Source organism: Martes martes (assembly GCF_963455335.1).
Source record: "Martes martes genome assembly, chromosome: 12".
NCBI classification, from domain to species: Eukaryota; Metazoa; Chordata; class Mammalia; order Carnivora; family Mustelidae; genus Martes; species Martes martes.
The window spans coordinates 86,378,185-86,403,998 of record NC_137900.1 but is presented as its reverse complement, the minus strand read 5'-3'; the positions used below and the strand labels follow the sequence as shown (position 1 = coordinate 86,403,998).

At 41.0% G+C, this 25,814-nt stretch overlaps 1 protein-coding gene across 1 annotated transcript in view; it reads left to right on the top strand.

The window, feature by feature from the left end:
• Positions 1-25,814, top strand: part of SCAI (suppressor of cancer cell invasion) — a gene marked incomplete at its 5' end in the record, with an annotated part of 134,645 nt that overhangs the window by 42,829 nt on the left and 66,002 nt on the right. The gene's annotated exons all lie outside the window — the stretch shown is intronic.

Here is a 25,814-nt window from a genome sequence, read left to right as displayed (position 1 = left end):
ATGTTTTGGTGTTAATGTACTGAAAGTTATATATACATATAAAATATATTAATTTTTTTAGACCTTTTTTTTTTTAATTTATTTATTTGTTAGAGAGAGAGAGCGAGCGAGCACAGGGAGACAGAGTGGTAGGCAGAGGCAGAGGGAGAAGCAGGCTCCCCGCCGAGCAAGGAGCCCGATGTGGGACTCGATCCCAGGACGCCGAGATCATGACCTGAGCCGAAGGCAGCTGCTTAACCAACTGAGCCACCCAGGCGTCCCAATTTTTTTTAGACCTTTAACCCCTTCCAGGAGTTTAAAGATGTGCGGTAAAGAGGATATAATTTACCTATTGTTTAAAAAAATTTATTTATTTATTTGAGAGAGAGATTGTATGAGTTGGGGGGGGGGCGCAGAGGGAGAGAGAGAAACCCCAAGCAGACTTCTTACTGAGCACAGAGCCTGACTCAGGTCTTGATCCCACAACCCTAGCCAAAACCAAGATTCAGATGCTCAACCAACTGAGCTGCCTAGCTGTCCCTAATTTATCTATTTTTAGTAAATTCTGCCTTGCTTCTTTTTGGTGTTCCTAGAAGTCAATGTGTATATAATCTTTTTTCTCATTGAAGAGCAGAACTCTAGGTATGAGCCAATGAAGTTTCTCCTCCTTGTAAATTTCTTCTTCACTGCTCTCCTCCAATAAATAAATAAATAAAATTTCTATACCCAATGTGGGGCTCGGCTCAAACGCATAATCCCAAGATCAGGAGTCACGTGCTTCTCTGACAGAGCCACCCAGGTGCTGGCTCAAAACGTTTCTGATATCAAAATACTTTTGATATCAAAACTGTTTTTGGTATTTATTTGGACTTTAAGTTATGGCAGCCATATATCCTGAAAAATAATGAAGTGTGTATATATATATATACTACAATCATGGAATATGGTCCATGAATCGTTTTGTTTTTTTAATCAATTAATTAACATACAGTATATTACTAGTTTCAGAGGTAGAGTTTAATGATTCATTAGTTGCATATAACACTTAGTGCTTATTACATCTCATGCCCTCCTTAATGCATGTCACCCAGTTACCCCACCCACCTCCCCTCCAACAACCCTCAATTTGTTTCCTATAGTTAAGAGTCTCTTATGCTTTGTCTCTCTGATTTCATCTTATTTTGTTTTTCCCTCCCTTCCCCTATGCTCCTTTGTTTTGTTTCTTAAATTCCACAGGTCCATGAACCATTTTAAGTGAAAAAGGTGAGGTGCATGGTTTACCTTATAATTCCATTTTTATTTAAAAGAGTCACAGTATATTTGATTTTGCAGAGGACAAGGTTTGGCAAGGTGTACAGGTGTTAACTGTGATGAACCCTGGGGAATGTCGTGGTACTCATTGGATATATCCACAATGACTACTGTCTCAGGTTTGGGGCCCCAGAAACAGAACATCGGATGAGATTTCACCGGGAAGTGACTTACTAGGAAGAGTTTCAGGGAAACTTGGTAGGGAGTGTAGAAGTGGGACCGGGAAGAGAGAACAAGGCTAGAGGCCAAGCAAGGATGTAGCAAGGATCAAGCAAAACCTCAAGGAGGCTTCGGCTCAGTCCTGCAGGGGAGTTCTGGAGCTTATTCCTAACAGGTGTCACAATCAAGGACAGAATGAAAAGGTAGAGCCTTTGTCCTCCTAACCCTAACCCTTGAGGACCCCCGCTCATGAGGAAGGATGCGTAAATGGCCAGACGTCCTGGCGGTCTGAGGGCAGTCTCCCTCGGGAGACCTGCAGATGCTGACCTGGCGAGTAAGAGCACAGGGTTGGGGATAGAGGCAGCCAGAGCACAGACAGCAGTGGGAGCTGTCACCCAAGCTGTAGAGGTTCAACTAGATAGAGGTTTTGGTATTTTCTCAGGTCATAATCAAGTTTGGGAAGCGCAAGGCTGGTGTGGTGGCTCCACAGGGGTCTGAGCTCCTTGTATTTGGTTGCGCTGTTACAGGGTTATTGCCCACATGTGCATGATCTGAGATATTCAGTATTACGCCCATGTTCCCTTTCAAAAAAAGGGGAAGGTCAGAGGGAAAAGGGCACATTAACTCCTCTAAAGACAAGTTCTGGAAATACACATCACTTCGGCTTAGATCTCACTGGCCATAACTTAGTTATATGGCCACACCTGGATGCATGGAAGAATAGATTTTACTGGTTAGCCTTATGCCTAGTTAAAAATAGGGGACTCTGATTATGTAACCATTTCTGCAGGAGAGAAGGCATATCATAGGATGATGTTATAGGGATGTTAGTTTTCCACTTTATAAGGATGAAGTTTATTGGTTGGTTTGTTTCTTAGTTTTAACAACAAGCATGCTCCAGGTCAGGGTCTTCTGGAAGCAGAATTTGAGGTCGAGTTTAGGGTATAGGATGTTAAGAAGTGCCGTTGTGTTCAGTACCTGTGGGAGGGATGGGAAGGAGACAGAATCTGGCAGAAGTTGAGTTACAGCACTGTTCTGAACAACAGTCCCAGCTGACTCTATAGAGAGCCTAGAGCCGAAGTGGCCTTTTAGAGTTGTCCTAGAGTTGTTGGGCTGAAATGGCTGTACCATTATACCCTTCTCTCCATCAGTCACTGGATGTAGGCCGCTTTGGGAGGAGCATGATCTTGGGCAAGGCAGCTCTGCACGATCCCTGAAGGGGTGGCAGCATTCCCAGCAAATAGGACACCATGTCCTTCTTTGAAGGGAGATCTAGGAGGCACATACTTATATCACAACCTGTGTGTGTGTGTGTGTGTGTGTGTGTGTGTGTGTGTGAGAAAGTATTTAATGCATGTTTATATATCCATTTATTTTTAAAAGATTTTATTTATTTATTTATTTATTTTGAAAGAGAGTGTGTGCAAGCGAGGGGAGAGGGAGAGGGAGAGAGAGAAACTTAAGCACACTCTGTGCTGAGCATTGAGCCCTCCACAGGGCTTGATTTCATAACCCATGAGATCATGACCTGAGCCGAAACCAGGAGTCAGATGCAGGATGCCTGGGTGGCTCAGTTGGTTAAGGGTCTGCCTTCAGCTCAGGTCATGATCCCGGGGTCTTGGGATCGAGTCCCGACTTGGGCTTCTTGCTCAGCGGGGCATCTGCTTCTTCCTCTGCTTGCCACTCTCCCTGCTTCTGCTCTCTCTCTCTCTCTGACAAATAAATAGATAAAATCCTTAAGAAAGAAAAGAGGTATGATGCTTAACTGACTGAGCCACGCAGGCATCCCAATATCCATTTATTTTTTATTTTTTAAGTTTTCGTTATTAAAGTATAGTTGACATACAGCGTTTATTAGTTTCAGGTGTATAGCATGGTGATTGGACAATTCTGTACATTACCCAGTGCTAGCCACAATAAGTGTAGTTTTTAAAATAAATTTTTATAATAAAAAAAGCTAGGGACACCTGGGTGGCACAGTCAGCTAAATGTACAACTCTTGCTTTCAGCTTAGGTCATGATCTCAAGGTCATGAGCTCCATCCCAGCATCAGACTCTGTGCTCAGAGTTGGCTTGAGATTCTCTCTCCCTCTCCCCTTCCCACTCATGCTCTCTCTCTCCCTCAAATAAATAAAGTAGTCTTAAAAAAAAAAAAAAAAAAGTAGGGCGCCTGGGTGGCTCAGTGGGTTGGGCCGCTGCCTTCGGTTCAGGTCATGATCTCAGGGTCCTGGGATTGAGTCCCGCGTCGGGCTCTCTGCTCGGCAGGGAGCCTGCTTCCTCCTCCCTCTCTCTCTGCCTGCCTCTCTGCCTACTGTGATCTCTCTCTGTCAAATAAATAAATAAAATCTTTAAAAAAAAAAAAAAGTAACATTTACTTAATAATTTCTTCCACAAGAGTTTGTTGAGCAGCTACTAGGTGCCAAGCTCTGTTGCAGGCACTTGAGATAGGGAAATGGCAAAACAAAAGTCCCTGCGCTTGTGGAGTTTATGTTGTGACTGAAGATAGAATATATATAAATAAGCAAATGTATGATGTATCAGATGGTGATAATAACTTTGAAGAAAAATAACATACTATAAGGAAGGATCTTTCTGTTTTATATAGACTGGTCAGGGAAGTCTTCTCTAATAAGGCAATTTGACCAGAGACAAGAGTGAGATGGCGGAACTAGCCGTACCGGTATTTTATGGATGAGCATTATCAGCTGAGATTGCAGTACATGCCAGGATGACCCTGTTCAGGAGTGTGTAGTGTATTGGCGTGTTTGGTAATGTAATTGGTATTTAGAATTTTTGCTTTTTAATTATACCCATTTTGGGAAGGCAAAACTCAGTGAGTGGCAGGTCTTTAAAAGGGGATGGGGAGGGGGGGAGGCATGGCATTGTTCCAGGGAAGGTTCTTGGTTGAGAATTATAGCCCCTAATTCCAGCCAAGTTAAGCAGAAAAGGAATTTATTGGAAGGTTGTCAAGTACCTCAGAGCACTGATGGAAATACTGGTTTAATGGTTTAGAAAGCAGGCAAGAACCAAGGGAATCAGAAGATCTAGAATTACTGCCAAGGTCATACCCCTGGAAGACCTGGGTTAAGGATGTCTGGTTAAGGAAGCGGTTGCAGTCTGAATGTTTGTGTTCCCCCCAGTTTCATGTGTTGAAATCCAAACTTCCAGAGGTAATGGTCTTAATAGGTAGGGCCTTTGGGGCGTGTTTTAAATTAGGGGGGTGGAACCTCATGGGATTAGTGTCTTATAAAAAGCTCCCGAGAGCTTGTTTTGAACCCTTGAGCACCACGTGAGGGCACAAGTGTGTGAGCCAGAAGAGAGCCCCTGCCTGAACGTGCTGCCAGTCTGATCTCAGACTTTGTGCCTCCAGAACTGGGAGAAGTCAGTTTCTGTGTTAATCGCCACCTAGTCTGTGGTTATTTTGTTAGAGCAGCTTGAACAGACCAAGACAGATGCTGTTGCTGCTGTTTCGGAACAGCAGTGTTGTATCTGGAGGAGGTCTGACTTCTGAACTAATTTCTTATTTGAGTCACTGGATCTATCTCAAAGACCTTTATTTTTATTTTATTTTTTTTTAAAGATTTTTATTTATTTATTTGACAGATAGAGGTCACAAGTAGGCAGAGAGAGAGAGAGGAGGAAGCAGGCTCCCCGCTGAGCAGAGAGCCCGATGCGGGGCTCGATCCCAGGACCCTGAGATCATGACCTAAGCTGAAGGCAGAGGCTTTAACCCACTGAGCCACCCAGGCACCCCCTATCTCAAAGACCTTTAAAAAGATTACTCTCGCTGCTATGTCAAGAATGAAGTGAGGGGTTCAGGAGTAGAAGCGGGAAGAACTAGTCATGAAGACATTAAGTTAGGGAGATGATGTTAACAGAGAGACGAAAAGAATGGAGGTATCCATGAAACAGACCATTAGGTTGCCACTAAAATACTTGTCCTGGAAAAATTCTTCTTCTATTTTTTCTTCTTCCTCCTCTTCTTTCTCTTCCTCTCCCTCCTCTTCTATTTCTTTTCCTGATTCTTCTTTCCTGAAATCTAAACCTTTCTAGAGGCCTTGTTGTAGTCTTGCTTGCACAAGGCAGTGTAACTTATCTGGCTTATATTTCATAAAATCTTACAGTGTTCATCATTTGTTCATTGAAAAAATATTTCTTTTACTTTTTTAAAGATTTTATTTATTTATTTGACAGAGATCACAAGTAGGCAGAGAGGCAGGCAGAGAGATAGGAGGGAAACAGGCTTTCTGCTGAGCAGAGAGCCCTATGCGGGGCTCGATCCCAGGACCCTGAGATCATGACCCAAACCCAAGGCAGAGGCTTAACCCACTGAGCCATCCAGGGGCCCCTGAAAAAATATTTCTATGCTCCTACTGTGTGGACTGTAGTGCTAAAGAAGGGTGCTAGTTGTGTCCATTCCAAATTGAGTTCAATTTTAGACACTCAGAAATGGCTCGTTTCTTCCAGGGCAGTTCATGATTGGTGGCTCAGACCACTGTTTTCTAGGTGTGGATAATTTGAAACCACATGATCTCCCTTCATCTAAAGCCCCCAGGACTGATTAGTCCCTTATTTTAGTCTTTTATATATCAGTTATTTGAAATAGGCCACATACATGTCCATTATTTTAAAAAGTAATGAGAAAGAAAGTGGTATCTTTTTTTACCCTCTTTAGACAGTGATTTTCAGATAGAACCAATCATCAGAAATGACTAAAATAGTTGAAAAAGAAAAATAGAGAATCCCAGCCCTCCTGAATCATATCTGGAAGTAGATCTCAGAAATCTTAATTTAAAGAATGAACATTCCAGGATAATCAGCCAGGTTTGGGAACTATAGCTTTATGTTATTGAGACTAGCTTTAGTCTTTACAAGGAGACTTAATTAAACTCTTCTTGCTTAACCAGAAGGATCCATTATAAATAACTGGTTTTCTCAGCTTGATTTTAAAATATGACATTTGTCTCATCTTTGAGAATGGTTTCATACGATTATAGCTAGTTTTCTTGGGGGGGTGGTAGAGGTGGATTCCATTAATTTTTCTCTTACCCTTTGGCTGTTTTGTAACTGTACAGTATTTATTTCATCTCTAAAAATAAAAGAAACTTAATCTCTATTTTAAGAATATAGCCCACTAAACTTCAGCTTCAAGCCAGTTTGTATCAAAAACAGCTTTTTTAAAAAAGATTTTATTTATTTATTTGAGAGAGAGAGAGAGAGAGAGAGATCACAAGTAGGCAGAGGAGGGGGAAGCAGGCTCCCCGCTGAGCAGAGAGCCTGATGTGGGGCTCGATCCCAGGACCCTGAGATCATGACCTGAGCTGAAGGCAGAGGCTTAACCCACTGAGCCACCCAGTTCCCTCAAAAACAGTTTCTTAAGCTTGATGTGCATACATCTTGCCTGGAGATCTTGTTAAAATGCAGATTCTGATTTAGTAGGTCTGGGGTGATGCTCCTGCTGCTGGTCTGCACGTCTCATTTGAGTTGTAAGAGGCTAAATGACAATTGTATTGTCCTTTGAGCTTTCATCTTTGTTTGAGTTACTCTGCTTTGGGGCATGCCTTGGGACTGTTTAGTTTGACCAAAGGTTGAGTAGTAGTATATTTTAAGGAGATTGGATTATATAACCTTTATTGCTTTTCCCATAATCTTGAAGGTTGTAGTACTATATATAGTCTTAAGATTTTAGTTTCAGGCTTTGGAACTGAATAAAGGAAGTGTCAGAAGCAGTATATTTTTTTTATTGAATCATTAAATCGGCAGCAGCAAAATTGGTTTATATACCTGAGGTAGTCTGAACTACAAGTAGAGTATTATTAACTGAACTAAGAATAAGAACATTAAAAATTAGTAGTAGATATGCAGGATATACCTAAGGATTGGGGAATTTATATTTTGCAGAATTGGGACTGCTTTGGAAAAGATACATGTTAGGGCAGTGGGTTCTTAGAGGGGATTTTTACCTCCAGGGACACATTTGATAATACCTGGAGATATTTTCAGTTGTTACGATAGTAGGGTGGTTGTATTTCTACTGGTATCAGCAGGTAGAGGCCAGGGACGCAGCTAGATACCCAGTAGTGCTCAGGACAGCCCCCCACAAGGAATCACTTGGCCTAAAATGTCAGTAGTTCCAAGATTGAGAAAACTTATGTTGGAAAAGTTTCACAAGTACTTTATTTTTTAATTAAAAATAATACAGAAAATAATCATTCATATTCCCACCAATGAAATTCAACTGTTGTTAACATTTTGTGATATTGGATTTTAGCCTTTCTGTTTAAGAAATTTCACTCCAGGAGCAGCTGGGTGGCTCAGTCGGTTGGGCTTCTGCCTTCAGCTCAGGTCATGCTCCTAGGATCCTGGGTTCAGGTCCCACATCGGGCTCCTTGCTCAGTGGGGAGCCTGCTTCTCCCCCTCTCTCTGCCTGCCGTTCCCCTTGCTTGTGCTCTCTCTGTCAAATAAATAAATAAAATCTTAAAAAAAAAAAAAGGAAAAAGAAATATCACTCTAGGGGTGTCTCGGTGGTACAGTTTGTTTCAGCTCAAATCGTGATCTTGGAGTCATGAGATGGAGACCCACATTGGGCTCTGTGCTCAGTGCAAAGTCTGTGTGAAATTCTCTCTCTCTCCCTCTGCCCCTCCCACTTATGGTCTCTCTCTCTCTCTCTCTCTCAAATAAATAACTCTTTAAAAAAAGAAGTATCAGCCCACTATTTTTGGGAAAATAACATTATTATTTTGAATTTAAATTATGTAAAAAGTTCAAGTATGAAAGTAATGAAGCTATCCCAGATCTCACCACCCAGACATAAGCATCATAAACAGTAGCTGAACATTATCCCAGGTATCTTTCCATGCGTATGTACAGATAGAAGAATAGAGAGAAGTGCTTTCATAAAATTGGGACCGTACTGTAGGTGAACCAAAAATAACCTTTTCCTTTGAAAAATTTTAAACCCAAAGAAAATTAGGTGAATTATTAACCCCTGTGTACTCATCACTGAGCTTCCCCAATCGTAAATACAGAGCCAATCTGATTTTATCTGTATCTGTACCTACTCACCTGACACTGAGTATTTTTTTTTTAAAGATTTTATTTATTTATTTGACAGACAGAGATCACAAGTAGGCAGAGAGGCAGGCCGAGAGAGAGAGAGGAGGAAGCAGGCTCCCCACCGAGCAGAGAGCCCGATGCGGGACTCGATCCCAGGACCCCGGGATCATGACCTGAGCCGAAAGCAGAGGCCTTAACCCACTGAGCCACCCAGGTTCCCGACACTGAGTATTTTGAAGCAAATCTCAGATATCCCATCGCTTCGTCTGTAAGCATTTCAGTGCCTGTCTGTAAAGCTTGAGGTCTCTTTCTTTGAGCTATTAATCTTACACGTGCAATTAACAATTTCTCTGATTGATTCATTCTTTCCCTCCTTCTCCCCTCTTTGTCTCTCTCTCTCCCTTGAATTATGTTTTCTTCCAAATGGAAGCGTTTTTGTTTTTTTTCCTACTGAGAGTGCACAAAATGCAACGGCAAGAACAGTAATTGCACAAAGCAAGGGGAATGGGTACTGCAGAGCAAACAAAGCTGTTTGCCACAAATACTTCCTGCGAATTTTGTGTTTTCTTTCTAGAACGTCGGGGCGCCTGGGTGGCTCAGTGGGTTAAAGCCTCTGCCTTCGGCTCAGGTCATGATCCCAGGGTCCTGGGATCGAGCACCACATCGGGCTCTCTGCTCAGCGGGGAGCCTGCTTCCCCCTCTATCTCTGCCTGCCTCTCTGTCTACTTGTGATCTCTGCCTGTCAAATTAAAAAAAAAAATCTTAGAATGTCTACATCTATGTAAAATACCATGTAAAATAGTGTATTTCTCTTTACTGTGTTCATTTTTCCAGCTACCCATCTTTTCCAATATTTCTTTGAGATACCTTCCTGCTTTGGTGTATTTGCTTGTAGCAGTGGCCTTTGGCAGCTATTGGTGGAAAGTACCTGCAGGAATCATTTAACTGGGGCTTAGCTTCTTGAGGGCAAGGAGTCTTACCATCTCTCTGGCTGATATGATAGCTTCACTGTATCTTCAGTGTTTGTGGGATGGTTGTTAGTAATCTCGAGAGGATTGTGTCAATATTGGTTAGTATATTAATTAAAACCACTTATTTAGAACAAAACATAGTCTAACATATGTGCAAACAGGAGAATATAATTGGGATGCTAACATTTGGTACCTGTATCTATGGGTGGTCTCCATGCAAAGAGGTGAAGCAGGGAATTCTGCTCCCTGGTCACATCCTCTGGTTTCTTCTGACACTTATAGGGTGACCATATATCCTGGTTTGCCTGATACAGTCTCAGTTTTCACACAGTCTTGATGTAATTATTCATAGTATCCCTTTTCAGAACTGTCCCAGTTTAGATGGTAAATTAATGGTACTCCTACTTTTAATCCTACCTATTTAACGTGTGCCACACTTTTCCCCAAACACTTTACATACATTCTCATTTAATTTTCGTGATAACACTAAGAAGCAGATCCTATTATTACCCCCATCTTACATATGGGTAAGTTGGGGCACAAAGCGGTCAAATAGCTTGGCTGAGATCACAGGGCTCTGTTCAGATTTTAAGTGGCGAAGCCAGGATTTGAGTCCCGGCGGTTTGGTGCGGGTGGTCTCCTCTCTGCTGTGTCACACCTCTGCTGGCCCCAAACAGATCTTAGTAGAATACCTGCTGACCTGCCAGCAGTCTCCTGATGACTAATTGGCATATTTGTAGATCAGAAGACTTTGGGAATTTACGTGATTTCCTTATCTTCACAAAGTATTTGTAGCTTCCTACATCTCACCATGCCGATGCGATTATAGACATCTTTCTTTGAGGACTGAACGTGAGCCTTTTTTTCATCCTCTTAATGGCAGCTATTTGGCATTCCCTTCTGGATGCTCAGGGAGATGCAGATACGCAGCTTCCGCGGCTCATCCGCCACTTTTCCTTGCTGTCGACCATCTTTGGTCTTTTCAATCCACACACGCAGTATCTCCAGCATCTGCAGCGGCGCCTGCCTTTGCTGCCTTGATGACCGGTTGTTCATATTGTGGAGTTGTTTGGGAACGGTCTTCGCGGCCCTTGCTTGGGGTGCGTGGAGGAAAGATGGAGACAGCGACTGCTTTCAAGGAGCTTACAGTCTAGCAAGGGGATGAGGACTGTGCAGGAATGACTATGACGTGAGGCAGCTGAGCTGTGTGGGGAACGTAATTTAGAGTTTGGAGCAAAACAAAGCATTTCTGACAGGGTTGATCCAGAGAAGTTTTGTGAGGCTGGATACACTTAAATCAGTTTAATGACCTCCAAATAGGCCACTAAAGAACTACTTTCTTGTGCTAAGGACAGGGCTTACGTTTGCCAAGAGTAGAGACCTGACTGAAGAATAAGATGGGATTAACCCAGACGAGGGGGGCACTCCAGTTGGTCTGATACTGGGTGCCCTCATGAGGAATCCTCAGTCAGCAGGACTGCTCTGTTCTGATCGCATCGTCATTGTCACGGCACATAGTGACCCTCTGGGTGGGTTATAAGCAGCAGGAACAGATAGAACTCCTCAGCAGCAAAACATTTTATTCTTTTAATTTGGGCTATTTATTTATTTGAATTCTTTTAGCCTTTTTAGTGTAAAGTCTTTGGATAGACACAAGGTATTTTTCCCTAATAAAAACATTGTCTACTTCTTTTACACAGTTGACCCTTGAAAAATGTGGGGTTAGGGGGCACGCACTCCATGCACAGTTGAAAATCCATGTGTACCTTTTGACTCCCCAAAACTTAACTAATAATAACCTACTGTTGACTTGAAACCTTACCAGTAACATAAACAGTTGATTAGTGTGTATTTCATATGTTATATGTATTATATACAATATTATTAAAATAAAGGAAGCTAGAGAAAAGAAAATGTTATTAAGAAAAGCGTAAGGAAAATACATTTACAATACGGTGCTAATTTAGAAAAATACCTGCGTATATGTGGACCCACACAGTTCAAACCCATGTTGTTGAAGAGTCAGATGTCTTTGGATTTACCTTTTTACTTTTCTTTTTGAAATTTTGTTTTTAACGAATATGTACACCCAACATGGGGCTCAAACTTACAATCCAGAGATCTAGAATCACATGGTCTACCAACTGAGCAAGCCAGGCACCCCTTACTTTTTTACTTGATTATCTTAATAAGAAAAAGTGAATACATTTAATTAGAGCTTATTTCAGTAGCTGGTAAGATAGGGAAGTATTCATTATCCTCACTTAAAAATGAGGAAATTGAAGTTAGGTTACACAGTAAGCGATGTGACTTGTCTGAAAATGTCGGAGTTTGGACTTGTACTTGGGTTGAAGCTTCAGAATGCAGATCCACTATAAATCACATGGTCTTATTTAATTTATTAGGTTAAAAATATTTTTATTCACCATCCAGATAAAGAGAAACTATGAAAGTTGGGATTATCTCACATTTTAACCCCTTTTTTAATGAATGGCATTATAGAATCTAGTTCAGCATAATTAGTCTGTTTCTTTTTCTGAGTCAGCACTGCTTTGGCAATTGTCTATCCCGTAAATCCGACTGAAAGGGAAGTCGTGTAGAGGCTGCAGGTGGCCTACATGGTACCCGTATGCAAATTAGCAGAAGGCAGTCTCTCTAGATGGTTAGGCCAGTCAGAAGAAGGCATCCCTCCTTGGGGCACGTTCAGCCCACATCAGGGTGCTGGCCTTGGGAAATAAGTGTCTGGATTTTCATCTCTTCCGTGGCTCTCAAAACACAGCAGCCAAGAGTCCTATTTATATCCGTTGATGAGGAGCTGAGGTTTCTTTAGTGTTGTGCGGTATAGACAGCACCCGTTGTTCTTATCCCGCATACTGCATGGGTACCTCCCTCAGTGGCTGTCCTTGTTCAGTCCGCCTGGAACCCCGGCCTCCCTGCTACCGGGCCGCTCCCTCCTTCACTTCATCCAGGACTCCGCTTAAAGCTTCCCTTTTCAAATGTCCCTTCCCCTGCTCAAACTGAAATATTCCCCCCACTCACACGGTCCTTCCTGCTCTGTTTTCTTCGCAGTACTTCTCACTTGGAGTATTAAATTCATGTGTATTTTATTCTGTTTTTGTCTTTCCGCCATACAGTACGCGTTGTGAAAGCAGGGGTTCTGCCTGTTTTGTTCGCTGCTATATTCCAGCATCTAGAAAAATGCCTGGCATTTGGGGGCTCTCAGTTGATATTTGTTGAATGAATGAACAAATACTGGACTGTTTGTATTGTGACTGATGGTATAAATGACCAGTTGGGTTTTTTTTCTTTTAGATATTTATTTATTTATTTATTTATTTGACAGACAGAGGTCACAAGTAGGCAGAGAGGCAGGCAGAGAGAGACAGAGAGGAGGAAGCAGGCTCCCTGCGGAGCAGAGAGCCTGATGCGGGGCTCGATCTCAGAATGCTGGGATCATGACCTGAGCCGAAGGCAGAGGCTTTAATCCACTGAGCCACCCAGGTGCCCCATAAATGACCAGTTTTAATATTTGCTACCTTCTACTGCCTGTATTTGTGTGTTTCCTGGACTATAATGTTATGATTATTGTCCAATTTAACTGTTACAATAGCTATATGAGAAGAAAATAGTGTAATCCTCATTTTAGAGTTGAAGAACTCCTAAAGCTTAGCAAAATTAAGTAACATTCCCAAAGTGAAAAAGGTAACAATTAGAATCATTCCTTGACAGGTAGATTTGATAACCAAAGTTTGTTTAAAAACATGGTTTCAGTGATTCTTTGGATCTTGTAGTTTTTTTCAAAGAGGGAGTTCCAATTACTGGGAGAGGAAAAAAAAAACCTTAAAAATGTGGTCAGCTATGTTTTAAGGGAAAGGAAAGATAAGACCCGTGGGATTTGAAGGGTTGGGGTACTGGAGATCAAACAATTCTCGTTTGTCATCTTTGCATTCTTATCTAAGGGTGCTGACCTTGAGGGTCCTTTGGAATGAAGAGTATGGCTTTGGAGTCCTTTTCCAGCTGTGTAAGTCTAGCTAAATAGCTTATCTGAGCCTTTTTTTCATCTCTAAATTCTAGTAACAGTGTCTACCTATGGTGATATGAAGATTAAATAATGTATATAAATTGCCTGGCATGGTGTCTGCCCCTTGGGAGCTTGACTTCTCCTGCCTCTGCTCTTGCTTTCCTCCCTTTAGCTGCAAGGAACAAGAAATCCATGTTGTTTCAACACCCTTCAGGGTGATTTTTTTTTTCCTAAGATTTTAATTATTTATTAGAGAAAGAGCACAAGCAGTGGGGAGAGACAGAGGGAAAGGGAGAAGGAGACTCCCCGCTGAGCATGGAGCCCAGTGTGGGGCTTGATCCCAGATCTGAGCTGAAGGCACACAACCGACTGAGCCACCAGGTGCCCCCAAGTGATTTTTTTTTTCTTAACAACTTCCCTCCAGGTAAGTAGTCTCATACGAAAAGCTGTTTTCTGGTAGTATGTAGGCAATCAAGGTACCTTTTATAATTTGCATGTCATTTTGTTTTATCGTTGCAATTCAAAGAGATACTCATGGGCTTTGTTAGTAAGTGTTGTGTGCACACATTGCCTTCACAAACCTTTAGGTCTGATTCCTGCTTTTGGTAATTGAATGTTCATGAACACTAAGTATTAGTAACTGGGAAGCCCTCTTTACTTTGTCTCCCCATGTTCCATGAAATACCAGATTTTTTTTTCTTTAAGATTTTATTTATTTATTTGACAGGGAGAGATCACAAGTAGGCAGAGAGGCAGGCAGAGAGAGTGAGAGGGAAGCAGGCTCCCGCCGAGCAGAGAGCCCGATGTGGGACTCGATCCCAGGACCCTGAGATCATGACCTGAGCCGATGGCAGCGGCTTAAACCACTGAGCCACCCAGGCGCCCCCCATGAAATACCAGATTTTTTTAAAGTCAGTGACATGTTTGCTAACATATATGGTTTAGATTCTTACTAGAATTTATGAAGTACCATCTTACAATTTCTGTAATTGTCACCACGTCTGCAGAATAGTGGTATCATGGACAGATTCAGAGAATAGGTTTTCCTGAACCACTGAGTAACCGAGGTAGGAAAAAAAAACCTGGAATTTTTCAGTTCTTTCTCTGAAATTAAATAGTACAACATTTGGGGCACCTGGATGGCTCAGGTCATGATCCCAGGGTCCTGCGATCGAGCCCAACATCGGGCTCTCTGCTCCGCAGGGAGCCTGCTTCCTCCTCTCTCTCTCTCTCTCTGCCTGCTTCTCTGCCTACTTGTGATCTCTGTCTGTCAAATAAATAAATAAAATCTTTTCAAAAATAGTACATTTAATTTCTAACTGAAAAATTATTTACTAAGAAATGGGGAACAAATTAAGAGAAGTATAACCAACTTCCAGTGAAAGATGTCTGAGCATCCTTCTCAATTATATGCTGATCTTTTCTTCCTCTTAATACCCTATTATATGCCATATAATGAAGCAATAAAAATGTTTTTTTTCAATATTTTATTTATTTATTTGACAGGGAGAGAGACAGCGAGAGAGGGAACACAAGCAGGGGTGAGTGGGAGAGGGAGAAGCAGGGGCTCAACCCCAGAACCCTGGAATCATGCATGACCTGAGCCGAAGGCAGACGCTTAATGACTGAGCCACCTAGGCACCCCAATAAAAATGTTTATTATTTAAATATTAATTATGGACTTAACTGGAAGGTACATGATTTAAAGATGTTGATTAGCCCCAAATAATGATAGAACTATATTGGATTGCCCCAAATAATGATAGAACTATATTGGAAGGGGCAGTGGGAGTATAGAGAACTAATTCCTTTTTTGTCATTATGGAAAATCTGTAACGTCAAAAATGGATGAATCAAGCAATTGCAAGAAAAGCTTATTTATTTAGGACTATAGGGGACACTATTGGATGAAACAGCCACAACAGTTGAAAGTTGCTGCAAGGAAGGGCGAGCCAGTGAACTACTACTTTTCATTTAAGTCTTATTGGGTATTACCAAATTGTTAATCATGTATATATTGTTTTGGCTAAAAAATAAGGACTAAAATGGCAAGAGAAAAAGTAGAACTATAACCAATCTAAGAAAGTGAAAAGACAACCCAAGAAAGGGAGAAAATATTTGTAAATCATATCTTTGGTAAGGTACTTGTATCTAGAATTATGCAATGAACTCTTACAATAAAAAACCAAATAACTTATTCAGTAGGCGAAGATCTAAGGAATCATTTCCTCAAAGATGATTGTTAAAGGCCCAATACGCATGTGAAAGGATGCTTAACATCATTAGCCACCAGAAATGTAAATCTAAACCGTGAGATAGTGCTTCACATCCACTAGGATGCCCAGAATCAAAAAGGCAAATAGTAAGTACTGGTGAGAATGTAGAGATAAGATCTGTCATACATTGCTGTGATGGTAAACTGGTGCAGTGACTTTGGAAAACAGCCTGATAGTTCCTGAAAAGTTAAACACAGTGTTACCATATGACCCAGCAACTCTCCTCCTAGGTATATACCTAAGAAAAGTGAGAAACAGATGTCCACACAAAAACTTGGATGCACGTGTTCATAGCCGCATTATTCATTATAGCCACCCAGTGAAAACAGTCTAAATGTCCATCCACTGAAGAATGAACAAACTGTGGTATGTAGCCACACAATGGAATATTATTTAGCCATCAAAAAGAACGAAGTACTGATATTTGCTACATGAATGACCCTTGGAAACATTTTAAGTGATGGAAACCAGTCACAAAAGCCGCGTAGTTAGGATTCCATTTATGTGAATATCCATTTGTTAATAAGTCCATAGAAATAGAAAGTAGACTAGTAGTTGCTTAAGGCTGGGGAGAGAACTGTCTTAGGGGAAATGAGACATGACTACTAATGACTATGAGGTTTCTTTTTTGGATGACAAAAATGTTCTGAAGTTGGGGGCGCCTGGGTGGCTCAGTGCGTTAAAGCCTTTGCCTTCGGCTCAGGTCATGATCTCAGGGTCCTGGGATCAAGCCCCTCATCGGGCTCTCTGCTCTGCAGGGAGCCTGCTTCCCCCTCTCTCTCTGCCTTCCTCTCTGCCTACTTGTGATCTCTGTCAAATAAATAAATAAAATCTTTAAAAAAAAATCTTCTGAAGTTGAATGTGGTGATGCTTGTATATCTGTGAATATATACTGAAAACCGCTGACTTACATACCTAAGTAAGTGAATTGTGTGGTATGTGAATCATATTTCAATAAAGCTGTTATATTAGTATATATATAAATACAGATATATGGGCATATCATCAGTCAGTTACTGCTAAAAGAAAGAGTAACTTTTATTTTTCTTCTAGTGAAAAATTTATTATTTTCTTTCCTTGGCTTTCAATTTATTACAGATAAAACCTGTAATTTAGGAAACCAAAATTGTCATGGTATAGATCATAAGTATCTTTTAATGGGTTATTGGCTGTTTTGTTTTTGGTTTTCATTCTGCTTAACACAAATCAGGTGTGACCTAACATTTGCATGACTAGCAGCTTTCTCTCAGAGTATGGCTGAGATGGTGGTTTTGGGTGGCCCCAGATGCTTTTCATGTGGTCTGTTTTTAGTGTGCTGTAGACACACACTTCTGGCTGTTGCCACTGTCATCTTTGTTTGTGATTAAGAAGAAAAAGTCTGTGTGGTCTGTACTTCTTCATATACCGAATAAGAGTAATGTCTTGTTGGTTGGTGATTGAGATTCTTGCCCGAACTTCTTACTGCCTTGTGAGTTTTTATGTGATAAATAAATGGAACTATTTCAATTGAACCACATTGCATTTGACTGCTTCCTCTGTGGGTTCCCCCACTGGAGACAGTGTTTATGAATCATTAGCCTTAGGCTGCTTCACATGATGTTTTCTCACATTATTCTCAAAGGTACATATTTTTGATGCTTTCATTCTGTTTTTTTGTGTGTGTGTCTCCTGCCCCATTAGCCTCATAAATAGTCCTTGCATGTGTCTTGTTGATAGTCATTGTTTGGAGATGACTGACTCACTAACTGCCTACCTTTCCTTTCTTTCACCGCAGTACTTTCTGGTAGGCTGTGCTAGGCCTCCGTTCAGTAAGTACCGGATTTGCGTATTTGTGTATGTTAAACACCTCTCTTCTTGCACATTCGGTAGGCAAAATATCTTCCTAGTCCAGTGCACAGGATCTCACAAATGGCTTTCTGGCTCTGTGTACAGGACTGAGGCTCCCGGCCCTAGCTCCTTTGGCTTTTCTTTTCTTAAACACTCTTTGCCTTCAGTCCATTCAGTTGCTCTTGTCACAGAGGAAGAAGTGTGGTACCTACGCATTCCTCCCGACGTTGTTCTTACAGCATGTAGCTTAAGTTCAGTCGCATGTCGCAGTAAGTCCGAAAAATTGTTTTCGGAAAATAACTTGCATGTAATTCAGGATGGTTTTGTGCTGTCTTTGATACATGAACATGCCTTCCCATGCTGGTGAGGACCAGCTTCTGAGCACTGCCATTTGTTCATATTGTAGGATTACCATCTGGACCAAGCAGTAGCTTCTCATTCCTTTTACAGTGGGTGTGTGAAAACCATCATCATCACCCCCTACACACACACATTCAAAAAATTTTTGTACTTAGTATTTTTCAATTTGTGCTCTGTTTTGAGTACATTTATGACAGTTTTACGGCTAATAATTTTAGAGTACATCATAATTTACAGGGCAGTTTTATATCCATTAGTTCATTTTATTGTCCAACAGTCTTACAGGGTCCTTATTATTAATATCCCATTTTTATAGCTGAGAAAACATATGTGTGATACATTTTTTTTTTCATTTATTTATTTGTCAGAGAGAGAGAGAGAGAAAGCACAGCTGGGGGGAGTAGGAGGCAAAGGGAAGAGCAGGCTCTGTGCTGAGCCTGATGCGGGACTTGATCTCAGGACCCCAGGATCGTGACCTGAGCCAAAGGCAAGCATCCATCCTACTGAGCTCCCCAGGCATGCCCACTTCTTCTTCTTCTTTTTCTTCTTTTTTATTATTATTTATTTATTTGTGAGAAAGGGCAGGGTTTGGGGCAGAAGAGCAGAGGGAGAAGGACAGGCAGACTCCATGCTGAGTTCAGAGCCCAAGAGGCGGGCTTGATCTCAGAACTCTGAGATCATGACCTGAGCTGAAATCAAGAGCCAGACTCTCAACTGACTGAGTCACTGAGGCACCCCTGTGTGATAGACTCTTATGCTGATGCTTAATTAGACAACCATTCCATCTCTATACATCTTTTAAAAAATCTGAGTACATAAGAAAATAATCTCTTTCCTACCATGTGATTTCTATAAATATATTTTCTGTTCTGTCAGAATAAATTTCTTACTATATTTTGGTTTCACTTCCAACGTATTTCCATTGTTTTCTCAATGGTTCTCTTTTAGGTCTTTCATTCTTTCTCTCTTATCCTTCTTTCTTCCTTCCTGGGAGAGAGAGTGTGAGAGAGCAGGAGCTGGATGGGAGGTGGGGGAAGGGGCAGAAGCTGGCTCCCCTCTGAGCAGGGAGCCCCATCCCAGGACCCTGAGATCATGACCTGAGCTGAAGGCAGATGCTTAACTGACTGAGCCACCCAGGTGCCCTCCCCCCTTAGCTCTTATTACAGGATGATTCTCTATTTTTTTTTCTTTTGAAGCATCACTAAACTGCAGAGTAATAACCATGGTGATATTATACATGATACAGTGTTTTCAGACTTCTTTCACACCTAAAAAACCTTGCTCTATCTTCACAACAGTTATTTGAGATCTACAGAACAAGTGCAAATTGCTTGTTTTTGTGAATTAAAAACTTGCAGCTCAAAGTGTTACCTAAAGTTTTGGTTTGTTTATTCATCATCACATAACTAAGAAGTTTTAGGAACAGGAGTACTCGGGCTTCTGCGCTAGGGGAGGGCTCTTTCCACTGCTGTTAGGACCCTGCGTTGTTCCCCCGTGTCGTGTAATACACACTTAACCAGGTTTCTTTCATACTTTCGTGTTGCCAACCACTTACTGGGAATTCAGTCCAGAGTAGCCAGTTTCTCTTGTTGCTTTGTTGAAAGACTTCCTGTAAAAAGAAGTTGTCAACAAGGCAGGTCAATAATTTGCCAGATGCTCTGTATTTAGCAGAACGACTCTTTGAACAGTTGTCCCTACTCGTTGCTCTTTTGCTATGTGTCTATTTTGTAATCCGTATCAGGATTCTGTCATATATGGATTGGTTTCCTAGGGCTGCCATAACAAATTACCACTAAGTGGGTGGCTTAAAACAACAGAAATTTGTGCTCTCACACTTCAGGAGGGCAGAAGTCCAAAATCAAGGTGTTGGCAGGATTGGTCCTTTTTAGAAGAAGCTCAGAGGGAGAATCTGTTCCATTTCCCTCCCCCTAGCTTCTGGTGGTCGCCAGCAATCCTTGGTGTTCCTTGGCATACAGCTGCATAATTCCAGTCTGTCTGTTTCTTCATATGGCCGTCTCCCCTCTGTGTCTGTGTCTGCACATGGCATTCTCCTCACTCTGGGTGTCTGTCTCTCCTCAGCTTCTAAGGACACCAGTCAAATTGGATTAATACTCTATTGCAGTATGACTGCATGTTAATTTACATCTTAATTACATTTGCAAACACACTACAGCTGACCCTTGCACAACACGGGTTCTTGAACTGTGCTGGTCCTCTTATAGGTGGATTTTTTTCAGGAAATCTATAAAGTGACAGTATCAGTGAGACATGTTTTCTATTCCTTATGATTTTCTTAATAACATTTTCTTTTGAGGGTGCCTGGGTGGCTCAGTGGGTTAAAGCCTCTGCCTTCGGCTCAGGTCATGATGCCAGCGTCCTGAGATCGAGCCCCACATCGGGTTCTCTGCTCCGCAGGGAGCCTGCTTCCTACTCTCTCTCTGCCTGCCTTTCTGCCTGCTTGTGATCTCTGTCAAATAAATAAAAATAAAATATTTTTTTTTAAAAAATTTTCTTTTCTCCAGCTTACTTTATTTATAAGAATGCAGTATCTCATAGGCACAATGTACCAAATATGTGTTAACTTACAGTTGATGGTATTGGTAAGGTTTCTGGTCAACAGTAGGCTATTATAGTTAAGTTTGCAGGGGGCGGGGTGTCAAAAATTATACATGGATTTTCAGCTGCACAGGGAGTCAACTTGTCTTTCACTTTTCTGGTAGTGTCTTTTAATGAATACAGTTCTTGGTTTTCAGAATGATCTAATTTTTCCGTAGTGAAGAATCCTTTCAGTGAACTGTTTAAATAAACTTTTTTTTTTTAATTAATCCCAGGGTCATGAAGATTGCCTCCCATATTCTTATTTAAGAACTGTTTGATTTTACCTTTTATATTTACATCCAGGCTACCTAGAATTGATTTTTGTGTAATGTAGATAGGAATCAAGATTCATGCTTTTTCTTTTAACTTAGATATCTAATTGACCCAGTATTGGTTCTTTTTCTTTCTTTCTTTCTTTCTTTTTTTTTTTCTTTTGGTAAAATGATTTTTTCTCATTGCTTTACAGAGTGCCACTGTTGTGTGTTGTGTGTCATAAATCAAGTGAGCATTTACATTTGGGTTGTCTTTCAACTCTATTCTGTTGTATTGTTCTATTTTTCTCTCCTTGTGCCCATACCATGGTCTTCAGTCCTGGAGCTTTTCAAAAGTCTTGACATTCAGTGGCATCAGTTCTTCCATTTTCTTCTTCAGGATTATTTTACCTGCTGTTGGCTCTTTTTACATTTCCGTATAGGTGATAGAATCAGTATGCCCATTTCCACAAACAAATCTATCGATACTTTGATTTGTATTGCATTGATCTATAGACTAATTTAGGGAATCTTAATGTCTTTATAATTTTGAGGCTTCTAGTATAAAATATGGCATATTCTTAATTTTCTGTAAGTCTTTCAAGCTCTGAGGGTTTTATAGTTTTCTGTGATTCATCTTGTATATCTGCATTATATTTATTCTTAGTTTTTTTTTTAATATTACTTGGTACAGTTGTTAAAGATACATACTTTTTAAAGTTTTACTTAATAATTATTTGTTCTGGGGCGCCTGGGTGGCTCAGTCGGTTAAGCGGCTGCCTTCAGCTCTGGGCATGATCCCAGGGTCCTGGGATCGAGCCCCACATCAGGCTCCCTGCCTGGCAGGGAGCCTTATTCTCCCACTCCCCCTGCTTGTGTTCCCTCTCTTGCTGTCTCTCTCTGTCAAATAAATAAATAAAATCTTAAAAGAAAAAGAAATATAATTGAGTCATGTATGATTTTAAGTTTTCTTGTAGACACATTAAGAAGTAAAAAGAAACAGATGAAATTAATTTTAATAATATATTTTATTTAACTAAAATACCAAAATATTATTTCAACATGTAGCAATATAAAAATTATTAATGGGATTTTTACATCCTTTTTTCATACTAAGTCTGCTAAATTTGTTGTATTTTACATTTACAACATATCTCAATTTATTTATTTATTTATTTTTAAAGATTTTATTTATTTATTTGTCAGAGACAGACACAGTGAGAGAGGGAACACAAGCAGGGGAAGTGGGAGAGGGAGAAGCAGGCTTCCCGCTGAGCAGGGAACCTGATACGGAACTTGATCCCAGGACACTGGGATCATGACTTGAGCCACCCAGGCGCCCAATACATCTCAATTTAAAGATTTTATTTATTTATTTGACACAGAGAGAGAGATCACAAGTAGTCAGAGAGTCAGGCAGAGAGAGAGGAGGAAATAGGCTCCCCGCTGAGCAGAGAGCCCAATGTGAGGCTCGCTCCCAGGACCCCGAGATCATGACCCAAGCCGAAGGCAGAGGCTTAACCCTCTGAGCCACCCAGGCACCTCAGCCAACACATCTCAATTTAGAGTGCCAATGTTTCAAATGCTAAGTAATCACATGTGGCTAATCACTAGTTTTGGACAGTGTAGATCTAGAGGATGAGTCATACTTTTTTTTTTTTTTAAAGATTTTATTTATTTATTTGACAGACAGAGATCACAAGTAGGCAAAAAAGGCAGGCAGAGGGAGAGGAGGAGGCAGGCTCCCCGCTGAGCAGAGAGCCCGATGCGGGGCTCGATTCCAGGACCCTGGGATCATGACCTGAGCCAAAGACAGAGGCTTTAACCCACTGAGCCACCCAGGCGCCCCTTTTTTAAACAAATAATTGTTTGATTATATGTATAACAGTTTGATTATATGTATGTATAATCAACCAATTACACATATATGTATAATTGTATATATATACTGTATAATATACATCAAATGTATATTATACATATAATGTGTATAATGTGTGTAATTATATATATGATTTCTTTAAGATTTTATTTATTTATTTGGGAGAGAGAGAGCTAGAGAGAGAATGAGTGGGCAAGGGGCAGTGGGAGAAGCAGGCTCTTTGCTGAGCAGGGAACGCAATGCAGTGCTTGATCCTGGGGCTCCAGAATCATGATGTGAGCTGAGGGCAGACACCCGACTGACTGAGCCACCCAGGCATCCCTCTATATATGATTTCTAATGGAGTCACTGAAGAAGCCTCTATTGTCATGATTAGATTTTCAAGAAAGTTTTTACTGAAAAGTGTCATTTGCATGTCTTGAACTATGAATATAAATTTACCAGGTGAAAAAAAAAATAAATTTACCAGGTGAACAAAATAGGCAAAAGCAATAACATGTAAAATTGTGATGTTATATAAAAGTAGAATTTGTTCAGAGGCACCTGGTTGGCCCAGTCAGTTGGGTGGCTAACTCTGGATTTCAGTGCAAGTCATGATCTCACGGTCCTGGGATTGAGCCCCGCATCGTGCTTCCTGATCGGGGGCAGTCATCTTCTCCTTCTTCCTCTGCCCCTTCCCCTCCCTTCCTACCCCCTTCTCATGCACCAGAGCAGGCGAACTCTCTCGAACTTACAACCCTGAGATCAAGAGTCTCGTGCTCTACCGACTGAGCCAGCCAGGCGCCCAAGTTTACTTATTTTTAAGCTTTTATTTTCTGTTTTTCTCCCATGTCCTGGGGATATGAGTCACTCTGGCTCACAAGGTATTTGAGGTGAGGTGAAGAAAGCTACAGGCAGCTTTGGGCCTAGTTTGTGCCTCTCCTGCTCACTTTAGAGAATGAAGGTGGGCATTGGGTTGAGAGGGAAGACTTACGCAGGGTCATTACACTGTGAAACCCCTTCCAAGTCCCAGCCCTTTTCAGGTCTGTTTCCCTCTGTTAAAACCTCCTACCCCACCGAGCGCAGAAAGTACTGGTGAGAAGAGGGAGCATGTGGACATGCAGAGTCCACCCAGAACCATGCATGCAAGTCCCCACCTGCTGGCTCCACGGCACCCATTTGTTCTCTGCAGCCCCTGGACATTTTTAGGCTTCCCGACAATCTTCCTGCCCTGTAGCCACAATTGCCTGTTCAAGAAAATGTTGGAGAGAAAAATATTTACCAAAATAACTGTACCACACCCTGACTCTCATCTCTGGTGTCTGGCTCTTGCCTGTTCTGCCCATATTTTCACCCTGCATTAGGACCAGATTTCTGTATGTTGTTCCGGGTGTTTCTGTCCATATGTAAACACAAATGAATATTTTTATTTAGTATAGATTCATACTACACATACTGTCCAGCAACTTGTTTTTTCAAATGGCTTGATTACCATGACTGATTACATATGAAGATAGTTTGGATTTAACAGAATGCATCTTTAATATGTATGTGTGTATGTGTGTGGTTTCTACACCCTTTTTACACTGAGGTGTCTGCATGTTATCACCTTATCTTAAATAAAATTTTAAGTTAGTGACAGGGTAGAGTGCCGTTGTTAGCATTGTGTGAAGCACTTTTTTTTTTTAAGATTTTATTTATTTATTTGACAGAGAGAGATCACAAGTAGGCAAAGTCAGGCAGAGAGAGAGGGGGAAGCAGGCTTCCTGCTGAGCAGAGAGCCCGATGTGGGGCTTGATCCCAGGACCCTGAGATCATGACTGAGCCGAAGGCAGATGCTTAACCCACTGAGCCAGCCAGGTGCCCTAACTTTTTAAAAAAATATTTTATTTATTTGAGAGAGAGAGAGAGCACACAAGCAGGAGGAGAGGCAGAGAGAGGGGGAGAGAACCTCAGGCAGACTGCATGCAGATCACAGAGGCTGACATGGGGCTCCGTCTCCACCATGAGACCATGACCTGAGCTGAAACCAAGAGCTGGGACACTTAACCGAATGAGCCACCCAGGTGCCCTGTGAAACACTTGATAATTGCCCTCTTTGGTTCTTTTAGGTTGTTACCAGTTTTTAAATATTACGATACTAAAATAAATATCTTTATAGATAAAGTGTTTTACATTTATCGATCATTTTCGAGGATGGATTTACAGAATGGATCCAAAAGATAAATAGATCAGAAGGATCAACATTTTGTTTCTTAACCATGTAGAGGAGGACTTGGAACATAATAGGCATCCAATTAATGCTTATTGGGTGAACGAATATTAACAAAAATTACTTTCCAATATGGATGTACCAGTTTTCATTCCTACTATCAATATGAGCTTGTCTGTTTTCCCACAGCATCTTGTACTTATGTTATTTTGATGATTTGACTATGATCAGAAGAATCCTATATGTATCTTGAAAAAAATGCTCAGATAATATAACTAAGATATGTTTCTCTTTTTATTTTCACCTACTGGATAAATGGACGGATGTTTTCTTACAGGACTGAATTTGCACTTAAAGAAATCATGTCCTCTGGAGGTGCTGAAGATGATATCCCACAGGGAGAGAGGAAAACAGTTACAGATTTTTGTTACCTTCTGGATAAGTCTAAGCAACTGTTCAATGGATTAAGGTTAGTGGACTCTAGATGCCTTAAACTTTTCTCTAGTTCTGTATTTTTTTCCATGGCTGGTATGTGGTAAGTTTCTGAAAGTTATGGGTAGACTGTTCTACAAATACGTGTATTAGAGGTTATCATACTTTTTTCTGTGACACACTTCATTCTCAGATGAAAAAACAATAGGAGAAAGGAGAATTTCTATTGTTTTATTCAAGTTGAGAATAATTATTTTGTTAAATGGTTTTATGTACATTGTTCCACATCATACCTGATGTACATCTGATTTTACACACTGGGGTATTGACGTTAATGTATCTTTTAAGAAGATATTTACAGTTATAAAGATAATTACAGGATCACCAAATGAATCCTCCAGGACCACCATCTAAAGCTACACTTCCGGGGCGTCTGGGTGGCTGAGTGGGTTAAGCCTCTGCCTTTGGCTCAGGTCATGATCTCAGGGTTCTGGGATCGA